Below are 18486 nucleotides of genomic sequence, written 5' to 3'. Positions count from 1 at the left end.
AGCGTGCACTGGCGGCTGCTGGGGTGTGTGCCTGGTGAAAGCGTGCACTGACGGCTGGTGGTGTGTGTGCCCGGTGAAAGCGTGCACTGACGGCTGGTGGTGTGTGTGCCCGGTGAAAGCGTGCACTGACGGCTGGTGGTGTGTGTGCCCGGTGAAAGCGTACACTGACGGCTGGTGGTGTGTGCCCCTGGTGGAAGCGTGCACTGACGGCCAGTGGTGTGTGTGTCCGGTGAATGCGTGCACTGACGGCTGGTGGTGTGTGTGTCTGGTGGAAGCGTGCATTGATGGCTGGTGGTGTGTGTGCCTGGTGGAAGCGTGCACTGACGGCTGGCAGTGTGTGAACACTTCAAGTCATCATATTTCTTTACCTCGTGATAAGAGCTGATCAGATTTATATATAAACAGATATCTACAATTTTTTCACAACATCAAACAACAAAGTACATAAACCGCCTGTAGGCTTAAATCTTGATGGGATCATATCAATGCACCTCAGCAACAAAAGCGTCTTCATCAAGAACCCCACGGATGTAGCCAAGATAAACTATGAAAAGGCACTGCCAGGGAGTCTGGTTGAACCCACATGATGGGTTTATTGCATGGCACAAGGTAGGCATGTCTAACTGCAAGTGCATGAAGCTTCTATCCTCAGAGAAAGAGCAGGACTGCTTCAAGGACTAAAATCCTAATGCGGTTTTCTTATCTCTTGTCTTAAGTGCAGTACTGGATATCAGGAATTACATATCCAGTTTCATTTGACAGAAATTGGGCCTCTTTATATTCTAGTGCTGATAGGTGTCTTTTTCAGTGTACTGGCTTCGTCCCAATTGGCGAAAAAGGGTCAGTTTTGTCCCGTAATACGTAACAGAGATGAAATCACCTTTATGCTCAAAAGTCTGTCCTGCATAACAACTATCAAGACTATGGTATAAAAATACACTGCCCTCTCAGGTGAGACATCGCCCCAGAGTAACATGTGTGCAAAGTAAGCTGTGGGTAGATACTGTTCTCTCTGCACATACCTCCCTTCATACTGAAGAATGTCAATAGTAGAGTATGAAATGGAGCATTCTCTCTCTTTAGAACTGTGTCTTGGACAACTCGTGTCCGTAGTTCATTGTAGAGGCGTTTAAAACCGCGGTTTTAAACGCCTAACAATGGCAACACCCATACATAATAGGGTGTGCAAAACATCTAATAGCAGTAGAGTATAAACATGCACTTACCTCTGTGCCAAGACCTCTCTTGTATCGCACATACTACAGCACACAAGTAACCATACATGCATAGCAAAATAATTGGCTTCTCCATTGCCAAGTCACTGTAGGATAAAATATGAGCATAGTACCATTGACATACATATACATTTAGCAGCACATTCCCAGTCCCTGAACATGAAACTGCCAGTTTTACTGAATACTGAAATAGTATAAACTTGAAATGTATAATAAGTATTAAAGAACCTACTCGAAAGTAACTTTAAACGTTATTACAAGAAAGCAAGTTAATGACAATACAACACTACAAAAACCACAAACTATATACACAACTATAACACAAAGAAAACTAGATTTTAAAATATATAAGATGTTTTCTGACGTTCATAAACAGCTCCTAAATACCCCCCTTTTCGCTTTATTTGCCTACTGGATTTTGATCTTCGTAGCACTTAGTTTACAGTCTTTTACCCTTCTAAGCCTGCCAAAGAGTCTTTATATTCATGCTGTGTTTTGTAATGGCAGGCTAGGTGGCAATAAAGTCTCAGCAAAGCAGCACATTTATATATACAGTTCACAAAGTCTATCTCGTCCAGAGTTAGCTTGTGCTGGCCGACCTACTCAACTGTTTAGGTGACTCCAAATCCTTTAAACCTGAATATACTGCGCATGAAGAGGTACTTATTGCTGAACAGCACAATAATCCTGCGTCTCTTAACCAGACTCTTCTTTCCTGTTTATGCAAGCAGATCATTATTTCCTCAGGGACAAGTTACCATTTTCCTCCTAAAAGAATACCAAATAACTGAACAGATAAAAGTTACATACTGGTCAATAATTGATAACAGTGATACATCAGTTATTTTTTTTAACCTTTGTACAGTTTTCCACCTTTATCACATATTTACATATAATGCACCAGTAACTTGTATTCCTTTCTCTTGAAAATGTCCACACCTTCACCCAGTCCACTTTTTTTTCTAAATCACAAAGAAATTATAAAATGCCATCCAACCTCACTTTATAAAAGTTTATAAAGTAAGACATTACTCGCGAGACACCTTTGCTGGCACAGATCCCAGTTTTCTACTCTGGAAATAGCAATATAACCACTCAAACAGTTCATAGAGCTAAAATATATAGATGTTCATTGAGGTTCATAACAGCAGTACAGCTTATATTACATTCTTTTTTTAATGATTTGAGAAACGATGTTTCCTTTACTTACAAGTACACTCCATTTGTACATTTACATTTTTTAACTCAATCTGCAAACTTTGCTCACCTCTCTACATTCTAATCTGTACCTCTCAATACCACTAACATATCTACACCTCCTCAAACAATGTTCACTCTAAACAAAGTGTAAAATAAGTGTACCAACATTACTACACTTGACAATTAACTAGTTTTAAAAAATATATATTTCTAAAATACTTGAACTTGCAGTTCTTTCTTCAATGCAAATTACTACATTAGTCTCTGCAACTTCAGATAAAATAACGTGTGCTGATCACAACTGAAAGAGACTTCCTTCTCCTCCAAAGTACCAAGGACAATCTGAGCGATCTCTGGCTCTGTATCCAATGACATCACAGCTTTTTTTCAACCATGTAATAAGAATGCTAACTATTGGTTCACCTTGGCCCTTTTTTTCTGCTTCTCCCCATACGATCATGCAAGACTTTTGTGGTACCATAAAACACCTTGTGGCAGGCCCAGTAATTTTCCATAGAGGTCGGGCGAGAGGCTCCCGCAATCAAACAAACTAATCACAGTACTTCTTTTACACACTTTCTCCCACAAACAAGCACCACAATATGCATTAAAACGAAGAGAACTCATCTACTCCATTTTACTGTTCGCAAACCAGCCAGATCGTGACAATTACCTAAAAACAATATACATTTATTTTCTTCACAGTAGTTATCCTCTTAGACATCTCCTTTCTAAATGTAAGGGGGCAGCATGCCTTTCAGCTGCCCCTTTATATACCTTTTTTATTTCATTTCCAAAGAGCTCCAATTCGTCACAGTAAACAATAAATGCAGGCATTTCATTTCCAACTGCTAGCTAATCAAAGTGCTTGCTTTTCCCTAAGCCTCTCGCTCCAGCGCGAGTGTGAAGGATCACAGGACAAACCTGTCTCTCAACCAATCAAAGGACATTTTTTATTTTGCGCTCTTGCACTGGTGAGACTCTTGCGAGCTCAACTACCTAAACATACACGTTTTGTTCCCTTTAATTTCAGAAACTACATAACGGATTTACACCAAAAAGCATAATTTGCAGACCAAGTTCTAGCTTCCTGCTAAATTTGGTGTAATTCCGTTCAGCTGTTTTTGTTGTAGCCTTGTCTAAAAAAGTCTATGGAAAATGCATGGGGATTTTACATATTGTATCCCCCCCCCCACCTTTTCTTTAGCCCCTCTTGACAGATCACCCCAACACTTTCCTCAGAGTATCTGAGATGGATACACTTTTTTGGGGAACATTTTGTGAAGATTCGAAAAATGGGGCTGAAGCTTTGGGGCCCCTAACCAATGACTGTCTTGTGTTTCGATTAAGTGCCTTTCTGTATGATAAGATATAATATAAAAATTTCAAAATGGCCAATAAACACATTTTATAAGGACCACTGTGAGTGCGCAACCTGTGTTTTTTCTGGGAAGATTGTAGGGATATTTTGTCAGTCCATCCTCAAGTTTGCGGCACCTGCAGAAAGAGGAGCGGTAGCTTTGGTGGAACCTACGAGAGATAGAACCAATATCCATAGGGTAGCAAAGGACTTAAACAGTATGCCACTCCAGTTACTGCTCCACTTCTGCCTACAGATTAAACACTGTCATCCAATTGATTTGCATGAGGTCAGTGCATGCATTTACAGTTCCTGCCGAATCGCAGTGAGAAAAAAAAGTCAAGCCTAGTACAGACTAAATGTAGAGGGTACTTGAGACTAACTACTGTCCTAGGTGCCAGTCAGCAGCTACTACAGTGTGTCCAGCCGAGGAAGACGTGGCATTTGTGACAGCTTTCCTCTGAGTCCTGTGACCAGGTGAGAGAGCCAAAGAATCTGGTAACTGGCATTGAACAGACACTTTAGAAGTGAGCTTTTTGATGCATAATGATAGGATTCTCAAAACTAATGTACCAAGACTGCCCTGGATTAGTATGGAAATCCATTCTCTAGTGGAGGAGCGAAGATGATGAGAGTAAAGATGTATGTGCAGAGACAGTGGGAAGAACAATGAAAGATGTGGGGAGAGAGAAGAAGAAAAGTACGGAGGAAGGCGGGGAGGAGGCATTGACAAACACAAGGGATAGTTGGGGTGGAAAAGAAAACTGGAGAAATTGCCGCGAATTCTGTTCAATTGCTATTCAGAAGGAAAAGAAATCAAGCATTTGCAATGCAAAAGGTCTCGCATTTGCGAGAGTTTAAGCTATTGGCATTGTAGATGACAATGCCTTTTACTTATATGTTTTGATAATTAACACGTAAATAAAAGGCATCATCATTTACAATGTTAATCGTTCATACTCTTGTAAATGCAAGACCTATTCAAAGAAGCGGCTGCCATTGTCCCAAGCTGCTTAGAAAAGGAAAGCGCGCGTGGCACCCTGAATGTTGCAGGGAAGCATTTTGTGCCTGCAGTAGGAGAAACACATTAAAGAAAATACTGCTTACAGACTAACCTAGTTTACGTCATCACCACTAATGTAATGCACCATTAAAGGACTGCCTTGATTTTATGTGCAGGTTTTCTGTTGCACCTTTCCCTTCAGCTGATCACCGTGCTGTCTTTTATAAATGTATCTGTATCTACAATTGATCTTGCATATACACTTACTGCTGCCTTATTGTGTGCGTATAAAGTTATTTCAATTGAAAAATGTGTCAACTCCTTGGGACCATATAAAACAAACTATGCTATGCAATACGAAGAATTTTGGTTTTCTGTCAGCCTTATGTCAGGAAAAACTACTTGAGCAAAAACGAGGTTGAAGTTTTATGTCCTAGATTATCAAATTAGTATGAATTACAAAAATGAAATCTGCTGTGGGACTGATTAACATAAATTGGTGTAAGTAATAATGTGTTACAATTTCAAAGTTTTGATAATGCGTCTTGTCACCACTTAGGATACAACATGCGAAGGGCTCATACAAACGGAAAGCAATTGGTGAATTGAATTCTTCCACAATGCCACTTAAAAACAAAAGCACTAAAACTATAAGAGAACCAGACAGTTCAAAGTATACCTTGACTTTCACATGAGTGTTTAATAGATTGACAGTGTAAAATCTCAAACTACAATTAAAGGACAAACTTCAATACCCCTGACGAATCTAGGGGACACATTCCTTGAACTTGCGTGCAGAAGTGGCATTAACCCCTTCCATGCTCATGACGGAACGGTTCCGTCATGAACGTCGGTTGGCCTGTGCTCATGACGGAACCGTTCCATCATGAGCCCGTTGGCTCATTAGAATGCTCAGCACAGCGAAAAAATTCGCGCCGCGCTGTAGCGGTTAAAATTCGGACTGCAGCATCAGGTCAAGATCGGCATTAGCGAGCAGGACACTCACTGTAAATCTCTTGAAACACGGTGGCCTGAGACTGCGAGAGCTAGCATTTTTAACCTTTTACACATTCACTTAAAAGTCCCAGGTTGGTATGGTGCCTATGTCATAAAACATTATAAAACCCCAAGCGCAATGCAGTGTTGAAGGGCAACATGCATTTCTGTGATAAAAGCCGTTCAACAATCCTGGATGTACGATGCGTGTAATCAAGTCCTTAAGTCGACCAGGTCCCTGGCACAATAGGAATTAAAAGCCAACAATGAAACGGTCATTATAGTGCCCTATACCATTGCGTGTTTGTGACATGTGTACCTCTAATAACATTGAAGTAGCACGGCCGAACATGTATGCAAATTTAATAAAAAATAATTTTAAAAAATAGAACGGAGAGTGATAAAAAGGAAAAAGATAAAAGGAATTGCAGTATAATATTGCCAAATCGCATGCTATGACTATAGGACCACGTAAGAACAAAGTCAGGTCCTTTTATTGTAATGGGGCAGAGGTCACGAGGGTGAAGGTTTTTACACATCTGGGGGGCCTATTCGATGATAAATGCTCCTGGGCTCCCCAGCTTATAGCAACAAAAACAAGCATTTACAATGCAATAGGTCTCGCAGCATTAAAGTTTGAGCTATTGGCATTGTATATTACAATGTGTTGCATTAATTTGTTATCAAACTCTGAATTGTTTTATAAAGATTGATTGCAAACTGTCAAATGTTGCTGAATAGTAAGCAACGTTGTGAATAATATTGTTTGCTAGTCATCCTTGGGGACCAGAGTACTTCACTTGAGGCAGAGGTATTATCTTTAGACTACAGGTGCCGGTGCCGCTTGAGCTAGAAACAGGGCCAGCCACTCACTACTCTCCACTCACTACTCACCACTCACCACTCACTGCTCTGCACTCACCACTCACCACTCACTGCTCTGCACTCACCACTCACCACTCACTGCTCTGCACTCACCACTCACCACTCACTGCTCTGCACTCACCACTCACTGCTCTGCACTCACCACTCACTGCTCTGCACTCACCACTCACTGCTCTGCACTCACCACTCACTGCTCTGCACTCACCACTCACTGCTCTGCACTCACTACTCTGCACTCACCACTCACTGCTCTGCACTCACCACTCACTGCTCTGCACTCACCGCTCACCGCTCTGCACTCACCGCTCTGCACTCACCGCTCTGCACTCACCGCTCTGCACTCACCGCTCTGCACTCACCGCTCTGCACTCACCGCTCTGCACTCACCGCTCTGCACTCACCGCTCTGCACTCACCGCTCACTACTCACCGCTCACTACTCACCGCTCACTACTCACCGCTCACTACTCACCGCTCACTACTCACCGCTCACTACTCACCACTCTGCACTCACCACTCTGCACTCACCACTCTGCACTCACCACTCTGCACTCACCACTCTGCACTCACCACTCTGCACTCACCACTCTGCACTCACCACTCTGCACTCACCACTCTGCACTCACCACTCTGCACTCACCACTCTGCACTCACCACTCTGCACTCACCACTCTGCACTCACCACTCTGCACTCACCACTCTGCACTCTGCACTCACCGCTCTGCACTCACCGCTCTGCACTCTGCACTCACCGCTCTGCACTCACCGCTCTGCACTCTGCACTCACCGCTCTGCACTCTGCACTCACCGCTCTGCACTCTGCACTCACCGCTCTGCACTCTGCACTCACCGCTCTGCACTCTGCACTCACCGCTCTGCACTCTGCGCTCTGCACTCTGCACTCACCGCTCTGCGCTCTGCACTCACCGCTCTGCACTCACCGCTCTGCGCTCTGCACTCACCGCTCTGCACTCACCGCTCTGCACTCACCGCTCTGCACTCACCGCTCTGCACTCACCGCTCTGCACTCACCGCTCTGCACTCACCGCTCTGCACTCACCGCTCTGCACTCACCGCTCTGCACTCACCGCTCTGCACTCACCACTCTGCACTCACCACTCTGCACTCACCACTCTGCACTCACCACTCTGCACTCTGCACTCACCGCTCTGCACTCACCGCTCTGCACTCACCGCTCTGCACTCACCGCTCTGCACTCACCGCTCTGCACTCTGCACTCACCGCTCTGCACTCTGCACTCACCGCTCTGCACTCACCGCTCACCGCTCTGCACTCTGCGCTCTGCACTCTGCACTCACCGCTCTGCGCTCTGCACTCACCGCTCTGCACTCACCGCTCTGCACTCACCGCTCTGCGCTCTGCACTCACCGCTCTGCACTCACCGCTCTGCACTCACCGCTCTGCACTCACCGCTCTGCACTCACCGCTCTGCACTCACCGCTCTGCACTCTGCACTCACCGCTCTGCACTCACCGCTCTGCACTCACCGCTCTGCACTCACCGCTCTGCACTCACCGCTCTGCACTCACCGCTCTGCACTCACCGCTCTGCACTCACCGCTCTGCACTCACCGCTCTGCGCTCTGCACTCACCGCTCTGCACTCACCGCTCTGCACTCACCGCTCTGCACTCTGCACTCACCGCTCTGCACTCTGCACTCACCGCTCTGCACTCTGCACTCACCACTCTGCACTCTGCACTCTGCACTCACCACTCTGCACTCACCGCTCTGCACTCACCACTCTGCACTCTGCACTCACCGCTCTGCACTCACCGCTCTGCACTCTGCACTCACCGCTCTGCACTCACCGCTCTGCACTCACCGCTCACCGCTCTGCACTCTGCGCTCTGCACTCTGCACTCACCGCTCTGCGCTCTGCACTCACCGCTCTGCACTCACCGCTCTGCACTCACCGCTCTGCACTCACCGCTCTGCACTCACCGCTCTGCACTCTGCACTCACCGCTCTGCACTCACCGCTCTGCACTCACCGCTCTGCACTCACCGCTCTGCACTCACCGCTCTGCACTCTGCACTCACCGCTCTGCACTCACCGCTCTGCACTCTGCACTCACCGCTCTGCACTCACCGCTCTGCACTCACCGCTCTGCACTCACCGCTCTGCACTCACCGCTCTGCACTCACCGCTCTGCACTCACCGCTCTGCACTCACCGCTCTGCGCTCTGCACTCACCGCTCTGCGCTCTGCACTCACCGCTCTGCACTCTGCACTCACCGCTCTGCACTCTGCACTCACCGCTCTGCACTCTGCACTCTGCACTCACCACTCTGCACTCTGCACTCTGCACTCTGCACTCTGCACTCACCACTCTGCACTCACCACTCTGCACTCACCACTCTGCACTCACCACTCTGCACTCACCACTCTGCACTCACCACTCTGCACTCACCACTCTGCACTCACCACTCTGCACTCACCACTCTGCACTCACCACTCTGCACTCACCACTCTGCACTCACCACTCTGCACTCACCACTCTGCACTCACCACTCTGCACTCACCACTCTGCACTCACCACTCTGCACTCACCACTCTGCACTCACCACTCTGCACTCACCACTCTGCACTCACCACTCTGCACTCACCACTCTGCACTCACCACTCTGCACTCTGCACACTCTGCACTCTGCACACTCACCACTCTGCACACTCACCACTCTGCACACTCACCACTCTGCACACTCACCACTCTGCACACTCACCACTCTGCACACTCACCACTCTGCACACTCACCACTCTGCACACTCACCACTCTGCACACTCACCACTCTGCACACTCACCACTCTGCACACTCACCACTCTGCACACTCACCACTCTGCACACTCACTACTCTGCACACTCACTACTCTGCACACTCACTACTCTGCACTCACTACTCTGCACTCACTACTCTGCACTCACTACTCTGCACTCACTACTCTGCACTCACTACTCTGCACTCACTACTCTGCACTCACTACTCTGCACACACTACTCTGCACACACTACTCTGCACACACTACTCTGCACACACTACTCTGCACACACTACTCTGCACACACTACTCTGCACACACTACTCTGCACACACTACTCTGCACTCACTACTCTGCACTCACTACTCTGCACTCACTACTCTGCACTCACTACTCTGCACTCACTACTCTGCACTCACTACTCTGCACTCACTACTCTGCACTCACTACTCTGCACTCACTACTCTGCACTCACTACTCTGCACTCACTACTCTGCACTCACTACTCTGCACACTCACTCTGCACACTCACTCTGCACACTCACTCTGCACACTCACTCTGCACACTCACTCTGCACACTCACTCTACACACTCACTCTACACTCACTACTCTGCACAAGGGTAAGAACACCGCCTTCATTCTTTGAGTCAGGCTAGCCTTAAAACTTCAAGAGCCTGAGCTCCTAACATATCTTCACTAAAGGGTCGGGTCTGGTATATCACAAGCTGAGAGGTCCGTTTTCTAGATGTACGCGTGGTGGCTTGGGTCCGATTTGCGATGGGCAACGTTTTATTAACTTACCAGAGTAGCGTCACCAAGCTTTAAAATGTAAATACCCCCAGGGCGAGACGTTTCTACTCCTTCACGCCGACAACTCTTTGGTACCCCGGAGGTGTCAACTAGAGCTCAATTCTGTTTTTCGAGAAGTCCTGCCTCCTCGTGCTTCTGTCACTCAGGCCCTCGAGCGCGCTCTCGTTTCTCCTCCCTCCTCTCCTTACCTCCTCCCGCAAGCTCGGCCCCTGCCTCCCACCGCTTTCCTCGGCAAGCCGCTCAGTGACGCCCCCCTGCAGTCGATGGAAGCGCACTGCAGCTGCCCCACTCCCCGCGCCTCTCGATGTGAGCCTCCCGGCCTCCCGGCGGAGCTCGCTCGCTCTCCCGGTTACATTTCCGTGGATCTGAGCGCGCATCCGGCTCGGCGCCGCTGCAAAGGTAAAGCCGCAGCCGGAGCTTGGGAGGGAGCTGGGCTGGTGTTCGGGGAGCAAGAATAGACGAGGGATTGCCCCAGGGGTGGAGGCGGGAAAAGAGGACACACGCAATATAAATAAATCCACTTACATGCGTGTGTGCTTCACAGGAGGCAGCGCCTGGCCGCAGCGCTCGTTCGCGTGCGCGTGACACTTTCAAATCGCCTCCAAGGCGATGCGCGCGGCCAGGACTGTCTCCTGGGAAGCACACATGCCGACAAAAGGGGCTCGGCGGAGACGCGCGGCTAGCCGAGACCTAAAAATGCTATAGGAAGATCTTCATCAGCCCTACTCAGTTTTCCACGGCGGTTAGGAGTAAACCCTGTGAGGCCATCCTTTCCATTTACAAGGCGAAATGCCTGGCAATTGCGACATATGGCGCAGCAATTTGGGGGTACAAGCAAGTGGAAGGGGTCCAGAAGGTTGAAAATAATTTTTTTCGCTCATTCTTGTCCATCCCCCAATCGACTCCAACTTTTGCTACTCATCAGGAGCTGGGGATGGGATATGTGTCTGATATGGTGAGCCTGGGCCCCCTAATTTGTTGAATAAAAACATGGTTGAACCTTGAACTTTCATTAAACCAAAGATTTTAAAAGATTGTGTCACCTTAGAACGAGCCAATGATATACAGTGGCTGTCCTATATTAAGGCAATGTTCATGAAACTTGGGCGCCCAGAAATTTTTCAAGCACCGGAAGGAATCGTGAAAGCTGATGACAAGTGGGTTAAAACACACTTCTTGAGTTTAAGGGAGCAGGAACGAGAGGGTGAGTAACTAAAACAAGCATTGAAAATGCAATAGGTCTCGCAATAGAATAGTTAGACATTTTTCTTTTTGCAAATGGAAGAGTGGCGTTGCGTGGATGAGTGGCGTTGCGTGGATGAGTGGCGTTGCGTGGATGAGTGGCGTGTGTGAGTGGCGTTGCGTGTGTGAGTGGCGTTGCGTGTGTGAGTGGCGTAGCGTGTGTGAGTGGCGTAGCGTGTGTGAGTGGCGTAGCGTGTGTGAGTGGCGTAGCGTGTGTGAGTGGCGTAGCGTGTGTGAGTGGCGTTGCGTGTGTGAAGGATTGGTAGTGCGGGCACTGCTGCTTGGGGTATCTGCGAGATTTGTGTAAGTAAATGGAGAGGGGGGAGAGAGTTGTAAGAGAGAGTGAAAGAGGCAGAATCGTTGAGAGGAAAAGAAAGTGCGAATCTGTAAGCTGAGAGATGTGGCATAACAGAAGGATTGGTAGTGCGGGCACTGCTGCTTGGGGTATCTGCGAGATTTGTGCAAGTAAATGGAGAGGGGGGAGAGAGTTGGAAGAGAGTGAAAGAGGCAGAAACGTGGAGAGTAAAAGAAAGAGCGAAGGAATATGTAAGCTGAGAGATGTGGCATAACAGAAGGATAGGTAGTGCGGGCACTGCTGCTTGGGGTATCTGCGAGATTTGTGTAAGTAAATGGAGAGGGGGAGAGAGTTGGAAGAGAGAGTGAAAGAGGCAGAAACGTGGAGAGTAAAAGAAAGAGCGAAGGAATCTGTAAGCTGAGAGATGTGGCATAACAGAAGGATTGGTAGTGCGGGCACTGCTGCTTGGGGTATCTGCGAGATTTGTGTAAGTAAATGGAGAGGGGGGAGAGAGTTGGAAGAGAGAGTGAAAGAGGCAGAAACGTGGAGAGTAAAAGAAAGAGCGAAGGAATATGTAAGCTGAGAGATGTGGCATAACAGAAGGATTGGTAGTGCGGGCACTGCTGCTTGGGGTATCTGCGAGATTTGTGTAAGTAAATGGAGAGGGGGGAGAGAGTTGGAAGAGAGAGTGAAAGAGGCAGAAACGTGGAGAGTAAAAGAAAGAGCGAAGGAATCTGTAAGCTGAGAGATGTGGCATAACAGAAAGATTGGTAGTGCGGGCACTGCTGCTTGGGGTATCTGCGAGATTTGTGTAAGTAAATGGAGAGGGGGGAGAGAGTTGGAAGAGAGAGTGAAAGAGGCAGAAACGTTGAGAGGAAAAGAAAGTGCGAATCTGTAAGCTGAGAGATGTGGCATAACAGAAGGATTGGTAGTGCGGGCACTGCTGCTTGGGGTATCTGCGAGATTTGTGTAAGTAAATGGAGAGGGGGAGAGAGTTGGAAGAGAGAGTGAAAGAGGCAGAAACGTGGAGAGTAAAAGAAAGAGCGAAGGAATCTGTAAGCTGAGAGATGTGGCATAACAGAAAGATTGGTAGTGCGGGCACTGCTGCTTGGGGTATCTGCGAGATTTGTGTAAGTAAATGGAGAGGGGGGAGAGAGTTGGAAGAGAGAGTGAAAGAGGCAGAAACGTTGAGAGGAAAAGAAAGTGCGAATCTGTAAGCTGAGAGATGTGGCATAACAGAAGGATTGGTAGTGCGGGCACTGCTGCTTGGGGTATCTGCGAGATTTGTGTAAGTAAATGGAGAGGGGGAGAGAGTTGGAAGAGAGTGAAAGAGGCAGAAACGTGGAGAGTAAAAGAAAGAGTGAAGGAATATGTAAGCTGAGAGATGTGGCATAACAGAAGGATTGGTAGTGCGGGCACTGCTGCTTGGGGTATCTGCGAGATTTGTGTAAGTAAATGGAGAGAAATTTGTTTAGCAATATTAGAATCTGAGTGCTTACTCACTCAGCATCAGAGTGGTTAAACTGCTAACCATGGAACGACTAGTTTCGTTCCAATTGTGCAGTACTGTACAAATAAATCTGTTTTGTGGCGTTCATTCAATTTCTTCATGCATGCCAGGTCACGTGCTTTAAACCACAGCCATATTACGTAGGCCATGCATCTTAGAAAGGATTTCTAGTTACACTTTTTTTGGTCATTCCCTTTAGAGAACACACCTCAACTTTCACGAAAGTTACAGCACATTAACAATGAGAGCTGCATTAGTGAGCGCAGGACCCATGATCTTCAAATTGCACACAGTTCTCTACAACATGCACATTAACCCACTTAGCTATGACACCGCTCAGAAAAAAATGCCTTGATAGGGGAGGGTGACACAGAAATTGAGCTGCAGGTGTGCTTCGTGCAAATTATGATGCAATATGTTTGGGGAGCACACTCACACACAACTCTACTCCACACTCCGAGCTCGTGCTAAAACCCGAATCTCGAGGGAGTTGTGTGTCTGTGACATTGTAACCTGGTAGCTTTTCCATCTTCCTTCCTTGTGTGCAGATATTTTCGGTGTGACGATTACGATGCAAATACACTCGTTCGAGAGATTGGAGCTGTCACTGGGGCGCTGGAGTCACAGCTGAGTTTGGAATGAAAGAGGCGGATGCGTGCACTCAGCATTCAAAGACCCTCGGACGCCTTAATGGCACATGGAATACTTTACAGCCTTCTAATGGCAGGCGGCGGTTATTGACTGGGAAGAACAAACAGAAAGCACCAGAAACTAGGCGGAAATGCAAGACACATGGCAAGCTGGAGGGAAAACGTGCGATATCGGCCTCTGCTTTTAAGGGATCTGAGATTTAATGAAAGGTTGGTGCATTTCAAAGGCATGGTGTTTGACGTCTGTGCCCCTTCACATGCGCGGAAAAGGCGGGAAGACATAGCCCTACTTGGCTTTCTCTGCCCTGCTCTCTACAGAGAAATCTCCCGAATAGCCCCTACATTCTGTTGGTTAGAGATGCTGATTTATCAATTGTTAAGGTAGGTGGAAAATAGAAATGGAACTGTCCCCGGAATGGGTAATCAGCATGCATGAAAGTCTACAATCCCTAAATAAAACGCCTGTCTCTAATTTCTTTATACCTCAAAGAAACAAGTTAAACAGGTTTTAAAAGGAGACACGGCCTCCGGCCGTGAAACTGAAAGTACGGCCGGGCGGCCGTGAAATGCACAAGGCGGGCAGGGGAGGGGGCGGAGCGGGGAGAGCGGCATGTGGGTGTTAAGAAGCCGGGCCTTTGAAGTGAAGCTAAGCTTCACTTCAAAAGGTGTCGGAGGAATGCGGGAGAGAGGAACAGATGGAGATTGCGGCTGTGCACGCGCTTTTAAGCTCAATGCACATGCGCATTGAGCTTAAAAGTCACGGGCACTGCAAGGAATCGCCACGATTCCTTGCTTCTTAGTTAAAAGTTGTTTAAGCCGCAATAGGCTCGCAAGCTCGATGCGCATGCGCATCGACAGGCGAGACCTAAAAACCTCTGGTTAGGGCCCACTTTTTATTAATTATATCACCATCTATAGAGCCCTACCTAAGAATAGTTACAAAGCCCTTCCACCGCTGGTTATTGACTAGATTTCGTTTCAACCAGATTCACTTTTTATTGGGGGATTTTCAAGGCTGGAGCAAACCAGAGGATGCAGCACTTTGTAACTGTGATTGCAGCTCAATTCAGGACACTATGCACTTTACATTATATTGTGATTTTTATATTGACATCCGAAAGAAGTTCGTAACGCCACTTCTGAGACACAAGGGTTTTTTACAGGTCAAACCAGCCTTACTGTACTTGCAATTATTGGATAACCCCATGAACATTTTTAATATCGCAAATTTTCTTGTAGCTGCTGTACGGATTAGGAAGTCAATATCCCCAGTAATGATTGAAATATGAATTTTATTGGATTTTTAAATAATCATGGAATTGTTTTAATTGAGATATTTACCTGTTTTTTTATATTCTTGTCTCATCCCAATGTATTTTATTGTATGTGTTTTTATGTGTACTTTTACGATTTTAATTAATCGAATAAAGTGGTTTTGACTTGACTTGAATATGACTTGGGCGTCAGGCTATAGGAATTCCACATCCCTGCACCCGATCTCATTACTTCCCGCTTTCTCGAAAATGATTGAAAAACACGTCAATCAACAACTCACGCAGTTTGTGGAATCTTATAAAATCTTGCATGCATCACAATCAGGCTTTAGAGCAGGGTACCACACAGAGACCACGCTCCTGTGAGTCACTGAAGCACTGCGCCAACATCTTGACAGGGGTGAAACGGTGGCACTCATCTTGCTCGACTTGAGTGCCGCTTTTGACACTGTGTCACACACTGCTCTATTAAAAGTACTTCAATCCCAGGGCATAGCTCAGCATTTAAATGGATTACACATTTTCTAACCGGTCTGACTATTCAGGTCTTTTCACCATCTTCTAGCTCTAAGACCCATGTGTCTCCGTATGGGGTACCACAGGGCTCTATCCTTAGCCCAGTGCTATTTAATCTCTATGTTAGCCTGCTAGCTACAATTGCGGAAGAAGCTGGGTTGTCTATCTTTTCTTATGCGGATGACACCCAGCGAATCTTCTCCTTATCCTTCAACAAGCCATCCATGGTGTCATCTCTACAGGTAAGGCTGCAAAAGATAGCTAGCTGGATGCACACTAATTGGCTAAAGTTAAACGGCGGAAAAACTGAGGTTCTGATCCTGGGGAAAACAAAGATCTCTGGGGCCCTCGTCACTGGCCCCCCCAAAATGGCCGATCTGCCTCAACCAGTGCAAACAGCACATAATCTAGGCATAGTCATATATGATCAGCTATTCATGAGGCAGCAAGCAGTCAAGGTTGCATCAACTTGTATCACCATCCTAAAATGGCTCTGCAAAGTATGTCTGGTCCCACACAAAGAACTGTGATCCAGGCCTTGATTATGTCCAGGCTGGACTATGGCAACATCCTGTACCTAGGAGCAAATGAGGAGGTTTAAAAACTGCAAGTAGTTCAGAACTCTACGGCTAGACGGCTCTGTCATGTGCCAAGAAAGTCCTCCATCTCAGGATCTCTCCGTGACCTCCACTGCCTCAGGATAGAGAATCGTACTAAATTTAAGGGCTTATGTTATATGTATAAGATCAAGCTGGGAACAGCAACTCAATATCTGAGCTCCATAGCCCATTCAAATCTTCCGACATGCCTGCTTCAATGCACCTCTCAAGCCAAATTTCTAGTTACCAGGTTCAAACTGTCATGTATGGGTGGTCGGTCCTTTTCTTATCTGGCCCCCTCACTGTGGAATTCCCTACCCATGCCGCTCTGGTACAAAACCAGTTTTAAAAACTTTCGTAAGGGCCTCAAAACATGGCTGTTTCATTAGTAGATGTTTCTCTTTCTTTCGCACTGTGTCCGTTGGCGCCGTGAAACCTCTGGGTAGCTGTGCACCCAATAAATTTTATATACTAATAATAATAGCACCAGAATAATAAACTGCAGACACATACAAGATCATGGCACTTAACTTTATTGCTTTAGAATACTGAAAAAACTCACTGCATCACAACGGTCAAGGCCTACGGAGAGCTACAACATCCTAACACTCGTATCAACATAGTACTCAAAAGGTGGGCGGGCACTTACATGAGAAAACCGATGGAGAAACATTATCAATCTTAATCTGCAGTGCTCTCGGTCGAGCAACTTTCACAAGCTTCTATTTCAAACATGGAAATGCCCAAAGCATCTAAAGGCACAATATTTTGCAGTGCGTGCCATAGACAAGAAAACATACTCTGCAACACATAGTGCACTCAAACGCATATACACACAAACACAGGGTACTCACAAAAAAAGCCACTCGGAAAGTTCGTTTCTGCACCAAAGACACAAATAAACAGTGTAACAAAAGTCTGCGCACAAATGTGGGCAAACGATTAGTAAACATACACCCTCGTGCACACAAACATGCTCTCCACAGTGTAAGTGTAAGAGCTGACCAGTATCACACTAGAATGCACACACACTTTTCATTTTTCTATTGTATAGACACCTCCACAATCTTTATGAAGTCGCCTTTTTGTGGCACTGTATACTAGCATGCACATAAAACCAAGGTGCACAAAGTCCATAATAATCATATGTTCTGTGGTTTAGTCAGAATCCCCTCACGTTCACGCATATTCAACTACACAAGCATACATAGCATTTGCACTTGTGACGACAGCCATTTTTTTTAAATTCATCACAATCCACCTGTTGCGTTATTGATAATAAGCAGGCAAGCGTAGTGAGTGGACTAGTCAGATCTCGACCCTTTGAAGTTCAGCAGCAAGGCTTGGTCACCTCTTTAAAAAAAAATACTATATTTCCACAGCTACCCACTCCCTTTCATAAAGCACAACATTAACAGCGGTCTGCTGTGTTCGAGGGTGTGCTCACACGTCTCGGTGAAACTGCCTACACTCTAAAACACAGCATTCAACTCACACATGTTTTAGACAGGTGAGCTCCTGCTTCATAAAACGAATCTAGGCGCTTTATGCCGAGCCGCCAAGAATGCAAGATAAGGCAAAAATCACACCCGTTTAAAAAATATCAAACAAAATAAATAAATAAACACTGACGAGATACGCCTGCCTCCTTCCTTTCCTCTATGAGCTCAGCACCGGATCTGCACTTCACCAAGCACAGTAACTTTTTCTCGCCCTCCCAGGTTTCGTTGCAAACAGAAGTCTCGTTTGCAGGCGCAGCTTCCGATACGTAGAAGAACTTCCCGTTCAGGAGAAAGGAAATAGAAAGAGGACTAGCATACAATGTTCAACTCAAAAATGTACCCATAACAACTAGCCTGCTAACTCACCTCTCAGAATGTGTTCCCTTATGTCCTCGTTTCTGCTGGGCACACCAACTCAATGGCTAGATTTTGTTGTGTTCAAAGTGAAATATTTCAAGTCTTTTTCGGACTGCGATTTTAGCTCGTGACTTCAGTAGAAATGCATTCAGTGTTAATATCGTATTCAGGTATTCTAGTTATTATCTGAGGCACAGGAATTATGAAACGACGGAGAACTAAACTATGCAGCAGCTGCAGGGTTTACTGCATTAGCAGCAAGGAAGGTTCA

General features: G+C 46.5%; 1 protein-coding gene across 1 annotated transcript in view; it reads right to left on the bottom strand.

Annotated features, from left to right (window-relative positions):
• Positions 1-18119, bottom strand: part of PEX2 (peroxisomal biogenesis factor 2) — a 73358-nt gene extending 55239 nt beyond the window's left edge. The window contains exon 1 of the mRNA XM_078687121.1: positions 17989-18119. The gene's annotated coding sequence lies outside the window, so the exon portion shown is untranslated. The remainder of the gene's footprint in view (positions 1-17988) is intronic.
• Between the last annotated feature and the right edge of the window lie 367 nt (positions 18120-18486).

This window comes from Lissotriton helveticus, chromosome 4_1, assembly GCF_964261635.1.
Source record: "Lissotriton helveticus chromosome 4_1, aLisHel1.1, whole genome shotgun sequence".
Taxonomy (NCBI): domain Eukaryota; kingdom Metazoa; phylum Chordata; class Amphibia; order Caudata; family Salamandridae; genus Lissotriton; species Lissotriton helveticus.
The sequence above is the reverse complement of the archived record's forward strand: the minus strand, read 5'-3'. Positions and strand labels throughout refer to the sequence as shown.